Source organism: Channa argus, unplaced genomic scaffold, assembly GCF_033026475.1.
Source record: "Channa argus isolate prfri unplaced genomic scaffold, Channa argus male v1.0 Contig009, whole genome shotgun sequence".
In the NCBI taxonomy this organism is placed as follows: domain Eukaryota; kingdom Metazoa; phylum Chordata; class Actinopteri; order Anabantiformes; family Channidae; genus Channa; species Channa argus.
In genome coordinates this window covers 1,024,714-1,044,999 of record NW_027125228.1, presented here as the reverse complement: position 1 = coordinate 1,044,999, position 20,286 = coordinate 1,024,714, and the positions used below count along the sequence as shown (strand labels likewise).

Here is a 20,286-nt window from a genome sequence, read left to right as displayed (position 1 = left end):
GATCCTCAAACCAAAATCCAGGATTGAGATGTTCCAACAGAATGATATTTATTTTAAACGAAAGAAAGTGTCAAACAAAACATGACACTACAACTCAGGGCGAACCAAGGCCAACATAATAAACAAAATAAGCCATTTCCCACAGAAAGTGCTAGCTAGCCTGATAGAAATAAACAAACCAAAAGATAGTCGCTAACCCTAACTCCCTAATGTGAAAACAAGAGAAAACAATCAAAAGAAAATGGCAGTCCACCCCTACAGATTTAATACTATTTACAAAATATACAATTTATAAACAAAACCACGGCACAAAACCTAACAATTCAAAAATGCTAAATAAGATTTGGAAACCAAGAACAGCAAACAGGTGCTGCTGCCAGAAAGAGCCTCGCTAGCTGTTGGGAACCGTACTTTTAAAACTCCAGGAAGTGTAGGATGGACCAATCAGCTTCCTGTACTTCCCCCAAATCCGGCCAATCAGGCAGGGCACCTATAAGAACAAGAAAATAAAAACAACACATATGGCCAGGACCGTAACATGGTCTACTAGTAATGAAGCACGATGGTTGACAAACCAATAAAGTAGCAAAACAGCAATGAAAGAACAAAATTTGATGAAAATATAGAACAATTTCTATGAATAAATAGGCAGTAACACCAGCTTGAGCTGCCCGTAAACCCAAGCAAAAAAGCTTACAGCACCTGGTATTCCCAGGCGGTCTTCCTACCAAGTACTAACCAGGCCCAGCCCTATTTGGCTGCCGAGATCGGACGAGATCGGGCGCTTAGAGAGCGGTGTGGCCGTAACATGCATTTGATATCATCAACAGCTCTTAAAAACGCTAGAGAAGCAGAATGCATGACACTTGCTAAGAAGAAGATAAATGTGGCAAAGTACAAAGTACTATAACTGTACTGGTCTGTTACGCCCCTGTCGAGGGGGTCAGGGTGAAACATACAAAGATAAATTTGCATGTTCCCTCTCCGATCCCCAAACCAAAATCCAGGATTGAGATGTTCCAACAGAATGATATTTATTTTAAACGAAAGAAAGTGTCAAACAAAACATGACACTACAACTCAGGGCGAACCAAGGCCAACATAATAAACAAAATAAGCCATTTCCCACAGAAAGTGCTAGCTAGCCTGATAGAAAGAAACAAACCAAAAGACAGTCGCTAACCCTAACTCCCTAATGCGAAAACAAGAGAAAACAATCAAAAGAAAAATGGCAGTCCACCCCTACAGATTTAATACTATTTACAAAATATACAATTTATAAACAAAACCACGGCACAAAACCTAACAATTCAAAAATGCTAAATAAGGTTTGGAAACCAAGAACAGCAAACAGGTGCTGCTGCCAGAAAGAGCCTCGCTAGCTGTTGGGAACCGTACTTTTAAAACTCCAGGAAGTGTAGGATGGACCAATCAGCTTCCTGTACTTCCCCCAAATCCGGCCAATCAGGCAGGGCACCTATAAGAACAAGAAAATAAAAACAACACATATGGCCAGGACCGTAACATGGTCTACTAGTAATGAAGCACGATGGTTGACAAACCAATAAAGTAGCAAAACAGCAATGAAAGAACAAAATTTGATGAAAATATAGAACAATTTCTATGAATAAATAGGCAGTAACACCAGCTTGTGCTGCCCGTAAACCCAAGCAAAAAAGCTTACAGCACCTGGTATTCCCAGGCGGTCTTCCTACCAAGTACTAACCAGGCCCGGCCCTATTTGGCTGCTGAGATCGGACGAGATCGGGCGCTCAGAGAGCGGTGTGGCCGTAAGCTGCATTTGACATCATCAACAGCTCTTAAAAACGCTGGAGAAGCAGAATGCATGACACTTGCTAAGAAGAAGATAAATGTGGCAAAGTACAAAGTACTATAACTGTACTGGTCTGTTACGCCCCTGTCTAGGGGGTCAGGGTGCAACATACAAAGATAAATTAGCATGTTCCCTCTCCGATCCCCAAACCAAAATCCAGAATCGAGATGTTCCAACAGAATGATATTTATTTTAAACGAAAGAAAGTGTCAAACAAAACATGACACTACAACTCAGGGCGAACCAAGGCCAACATAATAAACAAAATAAGCCATTTCCCACAGAAAGTGCTAGCTAGCCTGATAGAAATAAACAAACCAAAAGATAGTCGCTAACCCTAACTCCCTAATGTGAAAACAAGAGAAAACAATCAAAAGAAAATGGCAGTCCACCCCTACAGATTTAATACTATTTACAAAATATACAATTTATAAACAAAACCACGGCACAAAACCTAACAATTCAAAAATGCTAAATAAGATTTGGAAACCAAGAACAGCAAACAGGTGCTGCTGCCAGAAAGAGCCTCGCTAGCTGTTGGGAACCGTACTTTTAAAACTCCAGGAAGTGTAGGATGGACCAATCAGCTTCCTGTACTTCCCCCAAATCCGGCCAATCAGGCAGGGCACCTATAAGAACAAGAAAATAAAAACAACACATATGGCCAGGACCGTAACATGGTCTACTAGTAATGAAGCACGATGGTTGACAAACCAATAAAGTAGCAAAACAGCAATGAAAGAACAAAATTTGATGAAAATATAGAACAATTTCTATGAATAAATAGGCAGTAACACCAGCTTGAGCTGCCCGTAAACCCAAGCAAAAAAGCTTACAGCACCTGGTATTCCCAGGCGGTCTTCCTACCAAGTACTAACCAGGCCCGGCCCTATTTGGCTGCCGAGATCGGACGCTTAGAGAGCGGTGTGGCCGTAACATGCATTTGACATCATCAACAGCTCTTAAAAACGCTAGAGAAGCAGAATGCATGACACTTGCTAAGAAGAAGATAAATGTGGCAAAGTACAAAGTACTATAACTGTACTGGTCTGTTACGCCCCTGTCTAGGGGGTCAGGGTGAAACATACAAAGATAAATTTGCATGTTCCCTCTCCGATCCCCAAACCAAAATCCAGGATTGAGATGTTCCAACAGAATGATATTTATTTTAAACGAAAGAAAGTGTCAAACAAAACATGACACTACAACTCAGGGCGAACCAAGGCCAACATAATAAACAAAATAAGCCATTTCCCACAGAAAGTGCTAGCTAGCCTGATAGAAATAAACAAACCAAAAGATAGTCGCTAACCCTAACTCCCTAATGTGAAAACAAGAGAAAACAATCAAAAGAAAATGGCAGTCCACCCCTACAGATTTAATACTATTTACAAAATATACAATTTATAAACAAAACCACGGCACAAAACCTAACAATTCAAAAATGCTAAATAAGATTTGGAAACCAAGAACAGCAAACAGGTGCTGCTGCCAGAAAGAGCCTCGCTAGCTGTTGGGAACCGTACATTTAAAACTCCAGGAAGTGTAGGATGGACCAATCAGCTTCCTGTACTTCCCCCAAATCCGGTCAATCAGGCACGGCACCTATAAGAACAAGAAAATAAAAACAACACATATGGCCAGGACCGTAACATGGTCTACTAGTAATGAAGCACGATGGTTGACAAACCAATAAAGTAGCAAAACAGCAATGAAAGAACAAAATTTGATGAAAATATAGAACAATTTCTATGAATAAATAGGCAGTAACACCAGCTTGAGCTGCCCGTAAACCCAAGCAAAAAAGCTTACAGCACCTGGTATTCCCAGGCGGTCTTCCTACCAAGTACTAACCAGGCCCAGCCCTATTTGGCTGCCGAGATCGGACGAGATCGGGCGCTTAGAGAGCGGTGTGGCCGTAACATGCATTTGATATCATCAACAGCTCTTAAAAACGCTAGAGAAGCAGAATGCATGACACTTGCTAAGAAGAAGATAAATGTGGCAAAGTACAAAGTACTATAACTGTACTGGTCTGTTACGCCCCTGTCTAGGGGGTCAGGGTGAAACATACAAAGATAAATTTGCATGTTCCCTCTCCGATCCCCAAACCAAAATCCAGGATTGAGATGTTCCAACAGAATGATATTTATTTTAAACGAAAGAAAGTGTCAAACAAAACATGACACTACAACTCAGGGCGAACCAAGGCCAACATAATAAACAAAATAAGCCATTTCCCACAGAAAGTGCTAGCTAGCCTGATAGAAAGAAACAAACCAAAAGACAGTCGCTAACCCTAACTCCCTAATGCGAAAACAAGAGAAAACAATCAAAAGAAAAATGGCAGTCCACCCCTACAGATTTAATACTATTTACAAAATATACAATTTATAAACAAAACCACGGCACAAAACCTAACAATTCAAAAATGCTAAATAAGGTTTGGAAACCAAGAACAGCAAACAGGTGCTGCTGCCAGAAAGAGCCTCGCTAGCTGTTGGGAACCGTACTTTTAAAACTCCAGGAAGTGTAGGATGGACCAATCAGCTTCCTGTACTTCCCCCAAATCCGGCCAATCAGGCAGGGCACCTATAAGAACAAGAAAATAAAAACAACACATATGGCCAGGACCGTAACATGGTCTACTAGTAATGAAGCACGATGGTTGACAAACCAATAAAGTAGCAAAACAGCAATGAAAGAACAAAATTTGATGAAAATATAGAACAATTTCTATGAATAAATAGGCAGTAACACCAGCTTGTGCTGCCCGTAAACCCAAGCAAAAAAGCTTACAGCACCTGGTATTCCCAGGCGGTCTTCCTACCAAGTACTAACCAGGCCCGGCCCTATTTGGCTGCTGAGATCGGACGAGATCGGGCGCTCAGAGAGCGGTGTGGCCGTAAGCTGCATTTGACATCATCAACAGCTCTTAAAAACGCTGGAGAAGCAGAATGCATGACACTTGCTAAGAAGAAGATAAATGTGGCAAAGTACAAAGTACTATAACTGTACTGGTCTGTTACGCCCCTGTCTAGGGGGTCAGGGTGCAACATACAAAGATAAATTAGCATGTTCCCTCTCCGATCCCCAAACCAAAATCCAGAATCGAGATGTTCCAACAGAATGATATTTATTTTAAACGAAAGAAAGTGTCAAACAAAACATGACACTACAACTCAGGGCGAACCAAGGCCAACATAATAAACAAAATAAGCCATTTCCCACAGAAAGTGCTAGCTAGCCTGATAGAAATAAACAAACCAAAAGATAGTCGCTAACCCTAACTCCCTAATGTGAAAACAAGAGAAAACAATCAAAAGAAAATGGCAGTCCACCCCTACAGATTTAATACTATTTACAAAATATACAATTTATAAACAAAACCACGGCACAAAACCTAACAATTCAAAAATGCTAAATAAGATTTGGAAACCAAGAACAGCAAACAGGTGCTGCTGCCAGAAAGAGCCTCGCTAGCTGTTGGGAACCGTACTTTTAAAACTCCAGGAAGTGTAGGATGGACCAATCAGCTTCCTGTACTTCCCCCAAATCCGGCCAATCAGGCAGGGCACCTATAAGAACAAGAAAATAAAAACAACACATATGGCCAGGACCGTAACATGGTCTACTAGTAATGAAGCACGATGGTTGACAAACCAATAAAGTAGCAAAACAGCAATGAAAGAACAAAATTTGATGAAAATATAGAACAATTTCTATGAATAAATAGGCAGTAACACCAGCTTGAGCTGCCCGTAAACCCAAGCAAAAAAGCTTACAGCACCTGGTATTCCCAGGCGGTCTTCCTACCAAGTACTAACCAGGCCCGGCCCTATTTGGCTGCCGAGATCGGACGCTTAGAGAGCGGTGTGGCCGTAACATGCATTTGACATCATCAACAGCTCTTAAAAACGCTAGAGAAGCAGAATGCATGACACTTGCTAAGAAGAAGATAAATGTGGCAAAGTACAAAGTACTATAACTGTACTGGTCTGTTACGCCCCTGTCTAGGGGGTCAGGGTGAAACATACAAAGATAAATTTGCATGTTCCCTCTCCGATCCCCAAACCAAAATCCAGGATTGAGATGTTCCAACAGAATGATATTTATTTTAAACGAAAGAAAGTGTCAAACAAAACATGACACTACAACTCAGGGCGAACCAAGGCCAACATAATAAACAAAATAAGCCATTTCCCACAGAAAGTGCTAGCTAGCCTGATAGAAATAAACAAACCAAAAGATAGTCGCTAACCCTAACTCCCTAATGTGAAAACAAGAGAAAACAATCAAAAGAAAATGGCAGTCCACCCCTACAGATTTAATACTATTTACAAAATATACAATTTATAAACAAAACCACGGCACAAAACCTAACAATTCAAAAATGCTAAATAAGATTTGGAAACCAAGAACAGCAAACAGGTGCTGCTGCCAGAAAGAGCCTCGCTAGCTGTTGGGAACCGTACATTTAAAACTCCAGGAAGTGTAGGATGGACCAATCAGCTTCCTGTACTTCCCCCAAATCCGGTCAATCAGGCACGGCACCTATAAGAACAAGAAAATAAAAACAACACATATGGCCAGGACCGTAACATGGTCTACTAGTAATGAAGCACGATGGTTGACAAACCAATAAAGTAGCAAAACAGCAATGAAAGAACAAAATTTGATGAAAATATAGAACAATTTCTATGAATAAATAGGCAGTAACACCAGCTTGAGCTGCCCGTAAACCCAAGCAAAAAAGCTTACAGCACCTGGTATTCCCAGGCGGTCTTCCTACCAAGTACTAACCAGGCCCAGCCCTATTTGGCTGCCGAGATCGGACGAGATCGGGCGCTTAGAGAGCGGTGTGGCCGTAACATGCATTTGATATCATCAACAGCTCTTAAAAACGCTAGAGAAGCAGAATGCATGACACTTGCTAAGAAGAAGATAAATGTGGCAAAGTACAAAGTACTATAACTGTACTGGTCTGTTACGCCCCTGTCTAGGGGGTCAGGGTGAAACATACAAAGATAAATTTGCATGTTCCCTCTCCGATCCCCAAACCAAAATCCAGGATTGAGATGTTCCAACAGAATGATATTTATTTTAAACGAAAGAAAGTGTCAAACAAAACATGACACTACAACTCAGGGCGAACCAAGGCCAACATAATAAACAAAATAAGCCATTTCCCACAGAAAGTGCTAGCTAGCCTGATAGAAAGAAACAAACCAAAAGACAGTCGCTAACCCTAACTCCCTAATGCGAAAACAAGAGAAAACAATCAAAAGAAAAATGGCAGTCCACCCCTACAGATTTAATACTATTTACAAAATATACAATTTATAAACAAAACCACGGCACAAAACCTAACAATTCAAAAATGCTAAATAAGGTTTGGAAACCAAGAACAGCAAACAGGTGCTGCTGCCAGAAAGAGCCTCGCTAGCTGTTGGGAACCGTACTTTTAAAACTCCAGGAAGTGTAGGATGGACCAATCAGCTTCCTGTACTTCCCCCAAATCCGGCCAATCAGGCAGGGCACCTATAAGAACAAGAAAATAAAAACAACACATATGGCCAGGACCGTAACATGGTCTACTAGTAATGAAGCACGATGGTTGACAAACCAATAAAGTAGCAAAACAGCAATGAAAGAACAAAATTTGATGAAAATATAGAACAATTTCTATGAATAAATAGGCAGTAACACCAGCTTGTGCTGCCCGTAAACCCAAGCAAAAAAGCTTACAGCACCTGGTATTCCCAGGCGGTCTTCCTACCAAGTACTAACCAGGCCCGGCCCTATTTGGCTGCTGAGATCGGACGAGATCGGGCGCTCAGAGAGCGGTGTGGCCGTAAGCTGCATTTGACATCATCAACAGCTCTTAAAAACGCTGGAGAAGCAGAATGCATGACACTTGCTAAGAAGAAGATAAATGTGGCAAAGTACAAAGTACTATAACTGTACTGGTCTGTTACGCCCCTGTCTAGGGGGTCAGGGTGCAACATACAAAGATAAATTAGCATGTTCCCTCTCCGATCCCCAAACCAAAATCCAGAATCGAGATGTTCCAACAGAATGATATTTATTTTAAACGAAAGAAAGTGTCAAACAAAACATGACACTACAACTCAGGGCGAACCAAGGCCAACATAATAAACAAAATAAGCCATTTCCCACAGAAAGTGCTAGCTAGCCTGATAGAAATAAACAAACCAAAAGATAGTCGCTAACCCTAACTCCCTAATGTGAAAACAAGAGAAAACAATCAAAAGAAAATGGCAGTCCACCCCTACAGATTTAATACTATTTACAAAATATACAATTTATAAACAAAACCACGGCACAAAACCTAACAATTCAAAAATGCTAAATAAGATTTGGAAACCAAGAACAGCAAACAGGTGCTGCTGCCAGAAAGAGCCTCGCTAGCTGTTGGGAACCGTACTTTTAAAACTCCAGGAAGTGTAGGATGGACCAATCAGCTTCCTGTACTTCCCCCAAATCCGGCCAATCAGGCAGGGCACCTATAAGAACAAGAAAATAAAAACAACACATATGGCCAGGACCGTAACATGGTCTACTAGTAATGAAGCACGATGGTTGACAAACCAATAAAGTAGCAAAACAGCAATGAAAGAACAAAATTTGATGAAAATATAGAACAATTTCTATGAATAAATAGGCAGTAACACCAGCTTGAGCTGCCCGTAAACCCAAGCAAAAAAGCTTACAGCACCTGGTATTCCCAGGCGGTCTTCCTACCAAGTACTAACCAGGCCCGGCCCTATTTGGCTGCCGAGATCGGACGAGATCGGGCGCTTAGAGAGCGGTGTGGCCGTAACATGCATTTGACATCATCGACAGCTCTTAAAAACGCTAGAGAAGCAGAATGCATGACACTTGCTAAGAAGAAGATAAATGTGGCAAAGTACAAAGTACTATAACTGTACTGGTCTGTTACGCCCCTGTCTAGGGGGTCAGGGTGAAACATACAAAGATAAATTTGCATGTTCCCTCTCCGATCCTCAAACCAAAATCCAGGATTGAGATGTTCCAACAGAATGATATTTATTTTAAACGAAAGAAAGTGTCAAACAAAACATGACACTACAACTCAGGGCGAACCAAGGCCAACATAATAAACAAAATAAGCCATTTCCCACAGAAAGTGCTAGCTAGCCTGATAGAAATAAACAAACCAAAAGACAGTCACTAACCCTAACTCCCTAATGTGAAAACAAGAGAAAACAATCAAAAGAAAATGGCTGTTCACCCCTACAGATTTAATACTATTTACAAAATATACAATTTATAAACAAAACCACGGCACAAAACCTAACAATTCAAAAATGCTAAATAAGGTTTGGAAACCAAGAACAGCAAACAGGTGCTGATGCCAGAAAGAGCCTCGCTAGCTGTTGGGAACCGTACTTTTAAAACTCCAGCAAGTGTAGGATGGACCAATCAGCCTCCTGTACTGCCCCCCAATCCGGCCAATCAGGCAGGGCACCTATAAGAACAAGAAAATAAAAACAACACATATGGCCAGGACCGTAACATGGTCTACTAGTAATGAAGCACGATGGTTGGCAAACCAATAAAGTAGCAAAACAGCAATGAAAGAACAAAATTTGATGAAAATATAGAACAATTTCTATGAATAAATAGTCAGTAACACCAGCTTGTGCTGCCCGTAAACCCAAGCAAAAAAGCTTACAGCACCTGGTATTCCCAGGCGGTCTTCCTACCAAGTACTAACCAGGCCCGGCTCTATTTGGCTGCCGAGATCGGACGAGATCGGGCGCTTAGAGAGCGGTGTGGCCGTAAGCTGCATTTGACATTATCAACAGCTCTTAAAAACGCTAGAGAAGCAGAATGCATGACACTTGCTAAGAAGAAGATAAATGTGGCAAAGTACAAAGTACTATAACTGTACTGGTCTGTTACGCCCCTGTCTAGGGGGTCAGGGTGAAACATACAAAGATAAATTTGCATGTTCCCTCTCCGATCCTCAAAGCAAAATCCAGGATTGAGATGTTCCAACAGAATGATATTTATTTTAAACGAAAGAAAGTGTCAAACAAAACATGACACTACAACTCAGGGCGAACCAAGGCCAACATAATAAACAAAATAAGCCATTTCCCACAGAAAGTGCTAGCTAGCCTGATAGAAATAAACAAACCAAAAGATAGTCGCTAACCCTAACTCCCTAATGTGAAAACAAGAGAAAACAATCAAAAGAAAAATGGCAGTCCACCCCTACAGATTTAATACTATTTACAAAATATACAATTTATAAACAAAACCACGGCACAAAACCTAACAATTCAAAAATGCTAAATAAGGTTTGGAAACCAAGAACAGCAAACAGGTGCTGATGCCAGAAAGAGCCTCGCTAGCTGTTGGGAACCATACTTTTAAAACTCCAGGAAGTGTAGGATGGACCAATCAGCTTCCTGTACTGCCCCCCAATCCAGCCAATCAGGCAGGGCACCTATAAGAACAAGAAAATAAAAACAACACATATGGCCAGGACCGTAACATGGTCTACTAGTAATGAAGCACGATGGTTGGCAAACCAATAAAGTAGCAAAACAGCAATGAAAGAACAAAATTTGATGAAAATATAGAACAATTTCTATGAATAAATAGGCAGTAACACCAGCTTGTGCTGCCCGTAAACCCAAGCAAAAAAGCTTACAGCACCTGGTATTCCCAGGCGGTCTTCCTACCAAGTACTAACCAGGCCCGGCTCTATTTGGCTGCCGAGATCGGACGAGATCGGGCGCTTAGAGAGCGGTGTGGCCGTAAGCTGCATTTGATATCATCAACAGCTCTTAAAAACGCTGGAGAAGCAGAATGCATGACACTTGCTAAGAAGAAGATAAATGTGGCAAAGTACAAACTACTATAACTGTACTGGTCTGTTACGCCCCTTTCTAGGGGGTCAGGGTGCAACATACAAAGATAAATTAGCATGTTCCCTCTCCGATCCCCAAACCAAAATCCAGGATCGAGATGTTCCAACAGAATGATATTTATTTTAAACGAAAGAAAGTGTCAAACAAAACATGACACTACAACTCAGGGCGAACCAAGGCCAACATAATAAACAAAATAAGCCATTTCCCACAGAAAGTGCTAGCTAGCCTGATAGAAAGAAACAAACCAAAAGACAGTCGCTAACCCTAACTCCCTAATGTGAAAACAGTCCAAAGAAAATGGCAGTTCACCCCTACAGATTTAATACTATTTACAAAATATACAATTTATAAACAAAACCACGGCACAAAACCTAACAATTCAAAAATGCTAAATAAGATTTGGAAAACAAGAACAGCAAACAGGTGCTGCTGCCAGAAAGAGCCTCGCTAGCTGTTGGGAACCGTACATTTAAAACTCCAGGAAGTGTAGGATGGACCAATCAGCATCCTGTACTTCCCCCAAATCCGGCCAATCAGGCAGGGCACCTATAAGAACAAGAAAATAAAAACAACACATATGGCCAGGACCGTAACATGGTCTACTAGTAATGAAGCACGATGGTTGACAAACCAATAAAGTAGCAAAACAGCAATGAAAGAACAAAATTTGATGAAAATATAGAACAATTTCTATGAATAAATAGGCAGTAACACCAGCTTGAGCTGCCCGTAAACCCAAGCAAAAAAGCTTACAGCACCTGGTATTCCCAGGCGGTCTTCCTACCAAGTACTAACCAGGCCCGGCCCTATTTGGCTGACGAGATCGGACGAGATCGGGCGCTTAGAGAGCGGTGTGGCCGTAACATGCATTTGATATCATCAACAGCTCTTAAAAACGCTGGAGAAGCAGAATGCATGACACTTGCTAAGAAGAAGATAAATGTGTCAAAGTACAAAGTACTATAACTGTACTGGTCTGTTACGCCCCTTTCTAGGGGGTCAGGGTGCAACATACAAAGATAAATTAGCATGTTCCTTCTCCGATCCCCAAACCAAAATCCAGGATCGAGATGTTCCAACAGAATGATATTTATTTTAAACGAAAGAAAGTGTCAAACAAAACATGACACTACAACTCAGGGCGAACCAAGGCCAACATAATAAACAAAATAAGCCATTTCCCACAGAAAGTGCTAGCTAGCCTGATAGAAATAAACAAACCAAAAGACAGTCGCTAACCCTAACTCCCTAATGTGAAAACAGTCCAAAGAAAATGGCAGTTCACCCCTACAGATTTAATACTATTTACAAAATATACAATTTATAAACAAAACCACGGCACAAAACCTAACAATTCAAAAATGCTAAATAAGGTTTGGAAACCAAGAACAGCAAACAGGTGCTGATGCCAGAAAGAGCCTCGCTAGCTGTTGGGAACCGTACTTTTAAAACTCCAGGAAGTGTAGGATGGACCAATCAGCTTCCTGTACTGCCCCCCAATCCAGCCAATCAGGCAGGGCACCTATAAGAACAAGAAAATAAAAACAACACATATGGCCAGGACCGTAACATGGTCTACTAGTAATGAAGCACGATGGTTGGCAAACCAATAAAGTAGCAAAACAGCAATGAAAGAACAAAATTTGATGAAAATATAGAACAATTTCTATGAATAAATAGGCAGTAACACCAGCTTGTGCTGCCCGTAAACCCAAGCAAAAAAGCTTACAGCACTTGGTATTCCCAGGCGGTCTTCCTACCAAGTACTAACCAGGCCCGGCTCTATTTGGCTGCCGAGATCGGACGAGATCGGGCGCTTAGAGAGCGGTGTGGCCGTAAGCTGCATTTGATATCATCAACAGCTCTTAAAAACGCTGGAGAAGCAGAATGCATGACACTGGCTAAGAAGAAGATAAATGTGTCAAAGTACAAAGTACTATAACTGTACTGGTCTGTTACGCCCCTTTCTAGGGGGTGAGGGTGCAACATACAAAGATAAATTAGCATGTTCCCTCTCCGATCCCCAAACCAAAATCCAGGATCGAGATGTTCCAACAGAATGATATTTATTTTAAACGAAAGAAAGTGTCAAACAAAACATGACACTACAACTCAGGGCGAACCAAGGCCAACATAATAAACAAAATAAGCCATTTCCCACAGAAAGTGCTAGCTAGCCTGATAGAAATAAACAAACCAAAAGACAGTCGCTAACCCTAACTCCCTAATGTGAAAACAAGAGAAAACAATCAAAAGAAAATGGCTGTTCACCCCTACAGATTTAATACTATTTACAAAATATACAATTTATAAACAAAACCACGGCACAAAACCTAACAATTCAAAAATGCTAAATAAGGTTTGGAAACCAAGAACAGCAAACAGGTGCTGATGCCAGAAAGAGCCTCGCTAGCTGTTGGGAACCGTACTTTTAAAACTCCAGCAAGTGTAGGATGGACCAATCAGCTTCCTGTACTTCCCCCAAATCCGGCCAATCAGGCAGGGCACCTATAAGAACAAGAAAATAAAAACAACACATATGGCCATGACCGTAACATGGTCTACTAGTAATGAAGCACGATGGTTGACAAACCAATAAAGTAGCAAAACAGCAATGAAAGAACAAAATTTGATGAAAATATAGAACAATTTCTATGAATAAATAGGCAGTAACACCAGCTTGAGCTGCCCGTAAACCCAAGCAAAAAAGCTTACAGCACCTGGTATTCCCAGGCGGTCTTCCTACCAAGTACTAACCAGGCCCGGCTCTATTTGGCTGCCGAGATCGGACGAGATCGGGCGCTTAGAGAGCGGTGTGGCCGGAAGCTGCATTTGACATCATCAACAGCTCTTAAAAACGCTGGAGAAGCAGAATGCATGACACTTGCTAAGAAGAAGATAAATGTGGCAAAGTACAAAGTACTATAACTGTACTGGTCTGTTACGCCCCTGTCTAGGGGGTCAGGGTGAAACATACAAAGATAAATTTGCATGTTCCCTCTCCGATCCCCAAACCAAAATCCAGGATCGAGATGTTCCAACAGAATGATATTTATTTTAAACGAAAGAAAGTGTCAAACAAAACATGACACTACAACTCAGGGCGATCCAAGGCCAACATAATAAACAAAATAAGCCATTTCCCACAGAAAGTGCTAGCTAGCCTGATAGAAATAAACAAACCAAAAGACAGTCGCTAACCCTAACTCCCTAATGTGAAAACAAGAGAAAACAATCAAAAGAAAATGGCAGTCCACCCCTACAGATTTAATACTATTTACAAAATATACAATTTATAAACAAAACCACGGCACAAAACCTAACAATTCAAAAATGCTAAATAAGATTTGGAAACCAAGAACAGCAAACAGGTGCTACTGCCAGAAAGAGCCTCGCTAGCTGTTGGGAACCGTACTTTTAAAACTCCAGCAAGTGTAGGATGGACCAATCAGCTTCCTGTACTTCCCCCAAATCCGGCCAATCTGGCAGGGCACCTATAAGAACAAGAAAAAAAAAACAACACATATGGCCAGGACCGTAACATGGTCTACTAGTAATGAAGCACAATGGTTGACAAACCAATAAAGTAGCAAAACAGCAATGAAAGAACAAAATTTGATGAAAATATAGAACAATTTCTATGAATAAATAGGCAGTAACACCAGCTTGAGCTGCCCGTAAACCCAAGCAAAAAAGCTTACAGCACCTGGTATTCCCAGGCGGTCTTCCTACCAAGTACTAACCAGGCCCGGCTCTATTTGGCTGCCGAGATCGGGCGAGATCGGGCGAGATCGGGCGCTTAGAGAGCGGTGTGGCCGTAAGCTGCATTTGACATCATCAACAGCTCTTAAAAACGCTGGAGAAGCAGAATGCATGACACTTGCTAAGAAGAAGATAAATGTGGCAAAGTACAAAGTACTATAACTGTACTGGTCTGTTACGCCCCTGTCTAGGGGCTCAGGGTGCTACATACAAAGATAAATTAGCATGTTCCCTCTCCGATCCCCAAACCAAAATCCAGGATCGAGATGTTCCAACAGAATGATATTTATTTTAAACGAAAGAAAGTGTCAAACAAAACATGACACTACAACTCAGGGCGAACCAAGGCCAACATAATAAACAAAATAAGCCATTTCCCACAGAAAGTGCTAGCTAGCCTGATAGAAATAAACAAACCAAAAGACAGTCGCTAACCCTAACTCCCTAATGTGAAAACAAGAGAAAACAATCAAAAGAAAATGGCTGTTCACCCCTACAGATTTAATACTATTTACAAAATACACAATTTATAAACAAAACCACGGCACAAAACCTAACAATTCAAAAATGCTAAATAAGGTTTGGAAACCAAGAACAGCAAACAGGTGCTGATGCCAGAAAGAGCCTCGCTAGCTGTTGGGAACCGTACTTTTAAAATTCCAGCAAGTGTAGGATGGACCAATCAGCTTCCTGTACTGCCCCCCAATCCGGCCAATCAGGCAGGGCACCTATAAGAACAAGAAAATAAAAACAACACATATGGCCAGGACCGTAACATGGTCTATTAGTAATGAAGCACGATGGTTGACAAACCAATAAAGTAGCAAAACAGAAATGAAAGAACAAAATTTGATGAAAATATAGAACAATTTCTATGAATAAATAGGCAGTAACACCAGCTTGTGCTGCCCGTAAACCCAAGCAAAAAAGCTTACAGCACCTGGTATTCCCAGGCGGTCTTCCTACCAAGTACTAACCAGGCCAAGCTCTATTTGGCTGCCGAGATCGGACGAGATCGGGCGCTTAGAGAGCGGTGTGGCCGTAAGCTGCATTTGACATCATCAACAGCTCTTAAAAACGCTGGAGAAGCAGAATGCATGACACTTGCTAAGAAGAAGATAAATGTGGCAAAGTACAAAGTACTATAACTGTACTGGTCTGTTACGCCCCTGTCTAGGGGGTCAGGGTGCAACATACAAAGATAAATTAGAATGTTCCCTCTCCGATCCCCAAACCAAAATCCAGGATCGAGATGTTCCAACAGAATGATATTTATTTTAAACAAAAGAAAGTGTCAAATAAAACATGACACTACAACTCAGGGCGAACCAAGGCCAACATAATAAACAAAATAAGCCATTTCCCACAGAAAGTGCTAGCTAGCCTGATAGAAATAAACAAACCAAAAGACAGTCGCTAACCCTAACTCCCTAATGTGAAAACAGTCCAAAGAAAATGGCAGTTCACCCCTACAGATTTAATACTATTTACAAAATATACAATTTATAAACAAAACCACGGCACAAAACCTAACAATTCAAAAATGCTAAATAAGGTTTGGAAACCAAGAACAGCAAACAGGTGCTGATGCCAGAAAGAGCCTCGCTAGCTGTTGGGAACCGTACTTTTAAAACTCCAGGAAGTGTAGGATGGACCAATCAGCTTCCTGTACTGCCCCCCAATCCGGCCAATCAGGCAGGGCACCTATAAGAACAAGAAAATAAAAACAACACATATGGCCAGGACCGTAACATGGTCTACTAGTAATGAAGCACGATGGTTGGCAAACCAATAAAGTAGCAAAACAGCAATGAAAGAACAAAATTTGATGAAGATATAGAACAATTTCTATGAATAAATAGGCAGTAACACCAGCTTGTGCTGCCCGTAAACCCAAGCAAAAAAGCTTACAGCACCTGGTATTCCCAGGCGGTCTTCCTACCAAGTACTAACCAGGCCCGGCTCTATTTGGCTGCCGAGATCGGACGAGATCGGGCGCTTAGAGAGCGGTGTGGCCGTAAGCTGCATTTGACATCATCAACAGCTCTTAAAAACGCTGGAGAAGCAGAATGCATGACACTTGCTAAGAAGAAGATATATGTGGCAAAGTACAAAGTACTATAACTGTACTGGTCTGTTACGCCCCTGTCTAGGGGCTCAGGGTGCAACATACAAAGATAAATTAGCATGTTCCCTCTCCGATCCCCAAACCAAAATCCAGGATCGAGATGTTCCAACAGAATGATATTTATTTTAAACGAAAGAAAGTGTCAAACAAAACATGACACTACAACTCAGGGCGAACCAAGGCCAACATAATAAACAAAATAAGCCATTTCCCACAGAAAGTGCTAGCTAGCCTGATAGAAATAAACAAACCAAAAGACAATCGCTAACCCTAACTCCCTAATGTGAAAACAAGAGAAAACAATCAAAAGAAAATGGCAGTCCACCCCTACAGATTTAATACTATTTACAAAATATACAATTTATAAACAAAACCACGGCACAAAACCTAACAATTCAAAAATGCTAAATAAGATTTGGAAACCAAGAACAGCAAACAGGTGCTACTGCCAGAAAGAGCCTCGCTAGCTGTTGGGAACCGTACTTTTAAAACTCCAGCAAGTGTAGGATGGACCAATCAGCTTCCTGTACTTCCCCCAAATCCGGCCAATCTGGCAGGGCACCTATAAGAACAAGAAAAAAAAAACAACACATATGGCCAGGACCGTAACATGGTCTACTAGTAATGAAGCACGATGGTTGACAAACCAATAAAGTAGCAAAACAGCAATGAAAGAACAAAATTTGATGAAAATATAGAACAATTTCTATGAATAAATAGGCAGTAACACCAGCTTGAGCTGCCCGTAAACCCAAGCAAAAAAGCTTACAGCACCTGGTATTCCCAGGCGGTCTTCCTACCAAGTACTAACCAGGCCCGGCTCTATTTGGCTGCCGAGATCGGGCGCTTAGAGAGCGGTGTGGCCGTAAGCTGCATTTGACATCATCAACAGCTCTTAAAAACGCTGGAGAAGCAGAATGCATGACACTTGCTAAGAAGAAGATAAATGTGGCAAAGTACAAAGTACTATAACTGTACTGGTCTGTTACGCCCCTGTCTAGGGGCTCAGGGTGCTACATACAAAGATAAATTAGCATGTTCCCTCTCCGATCCCCAAACCAAAATCCAGGATCGAGATGTTCCAACAGAATGATATTTATTTTAAACGAAAGAAAGTGTCAAACAAAACATGACACTACAACTCAGGGCGAACCAAGGCCAACATAATAAACAAAATAAGCCATTTCCCACAGAAAGTGCTAGCTAGCCTGATAGAAATAAACAAACCAAAAGACAGTCGCTAACCCTAACTCCCTAATGTGAAAACAAGAGAAAACAATCAAAAGAAAATGGCTGTTCACCCCTACAGATTTAATACTATTTACAAAATACACAATTTATAAACAAAACCACGGCACAAAACCTAACAATTCAAAAATGCTAAATAAGGTTTGGAAACCAAGAACAGCAAACAGGTGCTGATGCCAGAAAGAGCCTCGCTAGCTGTTGGGAACCGTACTTTTAAAATTCCAGCAAGTGTAGGATGGACCAATCAGCTTCCTGTACTGCCCCCCAATCCGGCCAATCAGGCAGGGCACCTATAAGAACAAGAAAATAAAAACAACACATATGGCCAGGACCGTAACATGGTCTATTAGTAATGAAGCACGATGGTTGACAAACCAATAAAGTAGCAAAACAGAAATGAAAGAACAAAATTTGATGAAAATATAGAACAATTTCTATGAATAAATAGGCAGTAACACCAGCTTGTGCTGCCCGTAAACCCAAGCAAAAAAGCTTACAGCACCTGGTATTCCCAGGCGGTCTTCCTACCAAGTACTAACCAGGCAAAGCTCTATTTGGCTGCCGAGATCGGACGAGATCGGGCGCTTAGAGAGCGGTGTGGCCGTAACATGCATTTGACATCATCAACAGTTCTTAAAAACGCTAGAGAAGCAGAATGCATGACACTTGCTAAGAAGAAGATAAATGTGGCAAAGTACAAAGTACTATAACTGTACTGGTCTGTTACGCCCCTGTCTAGGGGGTCAGGGTGAAACATACAAAGATAAATTTGCATGTTCCCTCTCCGATCCCCAAACCAAAATCCAGGATTGAGATGTTCCAACAGAATGATATTTATTTTAAACGAAAGAAAGTGTCAAACAAAACATGACACTACAACTCAGGGCGAACCAAGGCCAACATAATAAACAAAATAAGCCATTTCCCACAGAAAGTGCTAGCTAGCCTGATAGAAATAAACAAACCAAAAGATAGTCGCTAACCCTAACTCCCTAATGTGAAAACAAGAGAAAACAATCAAAAGAAAATGGCAGTCCACCCCTACAGATTTAATACTATTTACAAAATATACAATTTATAAACAAAACCACGGCACAAAACCTAACAATTCAAAAATGCTAAATAAGATTTGGAAACCAAGAACAGCAAACAGGTGCTGCTGCCAGAAAGAGCCTCGCTAGCTGTTGGGAACCGTACATTTAAAACTCCAGGAAGTGTAGGATGGACCAATCAGCTTCCTGTACTTCCCCCAAATCCGGCCAATCAGGCACGGCACCTATAAGAACAAGAAAATAAAAACAACACATATGGCCAGGACCGTAACATGGTCTACTAGTAATGAAGCACGATGGTTGACAAACCAATAAAGTAGCAAAACAGCAATGAAAGAACAAAATTTGATGAAAATATAGAACAATTTCTATGAATAAATAGGCAGTAACACCAGCTTGAGCTGCCCGTAAACCCAAGCAAAAAAGCTTACAGCACCTGGCATTCCCAGGCGGTCTTCCTACCAAGTACTAACCAGGCCCGGCCCTATTTGGCTGCCGAGATCGGACGAGATCGGGCGCTTAGAGAGCGGTGTGGCCGTAACATGCATTTGATATCATCAACAGCTCTTAAAAACGCTAGAGAAGCAGAATGCATGACACTTGCTAAGAAGAAGATAAATGTGGCAAAGTACAAAGTACTATAACTGTACTGGTCTGTTACGCCCCTGTCTAGGGGGTCAGGGTGAAACATACAAAGATAAATTTGCATGTTCCCTCTCCGATCCCCAAACCAAAATCCAGGATCGAGATGTTCCAACAGAATGATATTTATTTTAAACGAAAGAAAGTGTCAAACAAAACATGACACTACAACTCAGGGCGAACCAAGGCCAACATAATAAACAAAATAAGCCATTTCCCACAGAAAGTGCTAGCTAGCCTGATAGAAAGAAACAAACCAAAAGACAGTCGCTAACCCTAACTCCCTAATGCGAAAACAAGAGAAAACAATCAAAAGAAAAATGGCAGTCCACCCCTACAGATTTAATACTATTTACAAAATATACAATTTATAAACAAAACCACGGCACAAAACCTAACAATTCAAAAATGCTAAATAAGATTTGGAAACCAAGAACAGCAAACAGGTGCTGCTGCCAGAAAGAGCCTCGCTAGCTGTTGGGAACCGTACTTTTAAAACTCCAGGAAGTGTAGGATGGACCAATCAGCTTCCTGTACTTCCCCCAAATCCGGCCAATCAGGCAGGGCACCTATAAGAACAAGAAAATAAAAACAACACATATGGCCAGGACCGTAACATGGTCTACTAGTAATGAAGCACGATGGTTGACAAACCAATAAAGTAGCAAAACAGCAATGAAAGAACAAAAT

The 20,286-nt window shown here is 41.2% G+C and overlaps 18 pseudogenes; all 18 read right to left on the bottom strand.

Annotated features, from left to right (window-relative positions):
- Positions 1 to 690: 690 nt before the first annotated feature.
- On the bottom strand, positions 691 to 809 carry LOC137110353 (5S ribosomal RNA; annotated as a pseudogene).
- An 868-nt stretch (positions 810 to 1,677) lies between these two features.
- On the bottom strand, positions 1,678 to 1,796 carry LOC137110611 (5S ribosomal RNA; annotated as a pseudogene).
- Positions 1,797 to 3,639: 1,843 nt separating this feature from the next.
- LOC137110352 (5S ribosomal RNA) lies at positions 3,640 to 3,758 on the bottom strand (annotated as a pseudogene).
- Positions 3,759 to 4,626: 868 nt separating this feature from the next.
- Positions 4,627 to 4,745, bottom strand: LOC137110610 (5S ribosomal RNA; annotated as a pseudogene).
- Positions 4,746 to 6,588: 1,843 nt separating this feature from the next.
- On the bottom strand, positions 6,589 to 6,707 carry LOC137110351 (5S ribosomal RNA; annotated as a pseudogene).
- Positions 6,708 to 7,575: 868 nt separating this feature from the next.
- On the bottom strand, positions 7,576 to 7,694 carry LOC137110609 (5S ribosomal RNA; annotated as a pseudogene).
- Positions 7,695 to 8,561: 867 nt separating this feature from the next.
- On the bottom strand, positions 8,562 to 8,680 carry LOC137110500 (5S ribosomal RNA; annotated as a pseudogene).
- An 867-nt stretch (positions 8,681 to 9,547) lies between these two features.
- LOC137111178 (5S ribosomal RNA) lies at positions 9,548 to 9,666 on the bottom strand (annotated as a pseudogene).
- Positions 9,667 to 10,534: 868 nt separating this feature from the next.
- Positions 10,535 to 10,653, bottom strand: LOC137111177 (5S ribosomal RNA; annotated as a pseudogene).
- Positions 10,654 to 11,510: 857 nt separating this feature from the next.
- On the bottom strand, positions 11,511 to 11,629 carry LOC137110814 (5S ribosomal RNA; annotated as a pseudogene).
- An 857-nt stretch (positions 11,630 to 12,486) lies between these two features.
- On the bottom strand, positions 12,487 to 12,605 carry LOC137110237 (5S ribosomal RNA; annotated as a pseudogene).
- An 867-nt stretch (positions 12,606 to 13,472) lies between these two features.
- Positions 13,473 to 13,591, bottom strand: LOC137110247 (5S ribosomal RNA; annotated as a pseudogene).
- Positions 13,592 to 14,458: 867 nt separating this feature from the next.
- Positions 14,459 to 14,587, bottom strand: LOC137110801 (5S ribosomal RNA; annotated as a pseudogene).
- An 867-nt stretch (positions 14,588 to 15,454) lies between these two features.
- On the bottom strand, positions 15,455 to 15,573 carry LOC137110231 (5S ribosomal RNA; annotated as a pseudogene).
- Positions 15,574 to 16,430: 857 nt separating this feature from the next.
- LOC137111176 (5S ribosomal RNA) lies at positions 16,431 to 16,549 on the bottom strand (annotated as a pseudogene).
- Positions 16,550 to 17,416: 867 nt separating this feature from the next.
- Positions 17,417 to 17,525, bottom strand: LOC137110953 (5S ribosomal RNA; annotated as a pseudogene).
- An 867-nt stretch (positions 17,526 to 18,392) lies between these two features.
- LOC137110943 (5S ribosomal RNA) lies at positions 18,393 to 18,511 on the bottom strand (annotated as a pseudogene).
- Positions 18,512 to 19,378: 867 nt separating this feature from the next.
- LOC137110703 (5S ribosomal RNA) lies at positions 19,379 to 19,497 on the bottom strand (annotated as a pseudogene).
- Between the last annotated feature and the right edge of the window lie 789 nt (positions 19,498 to 20,286).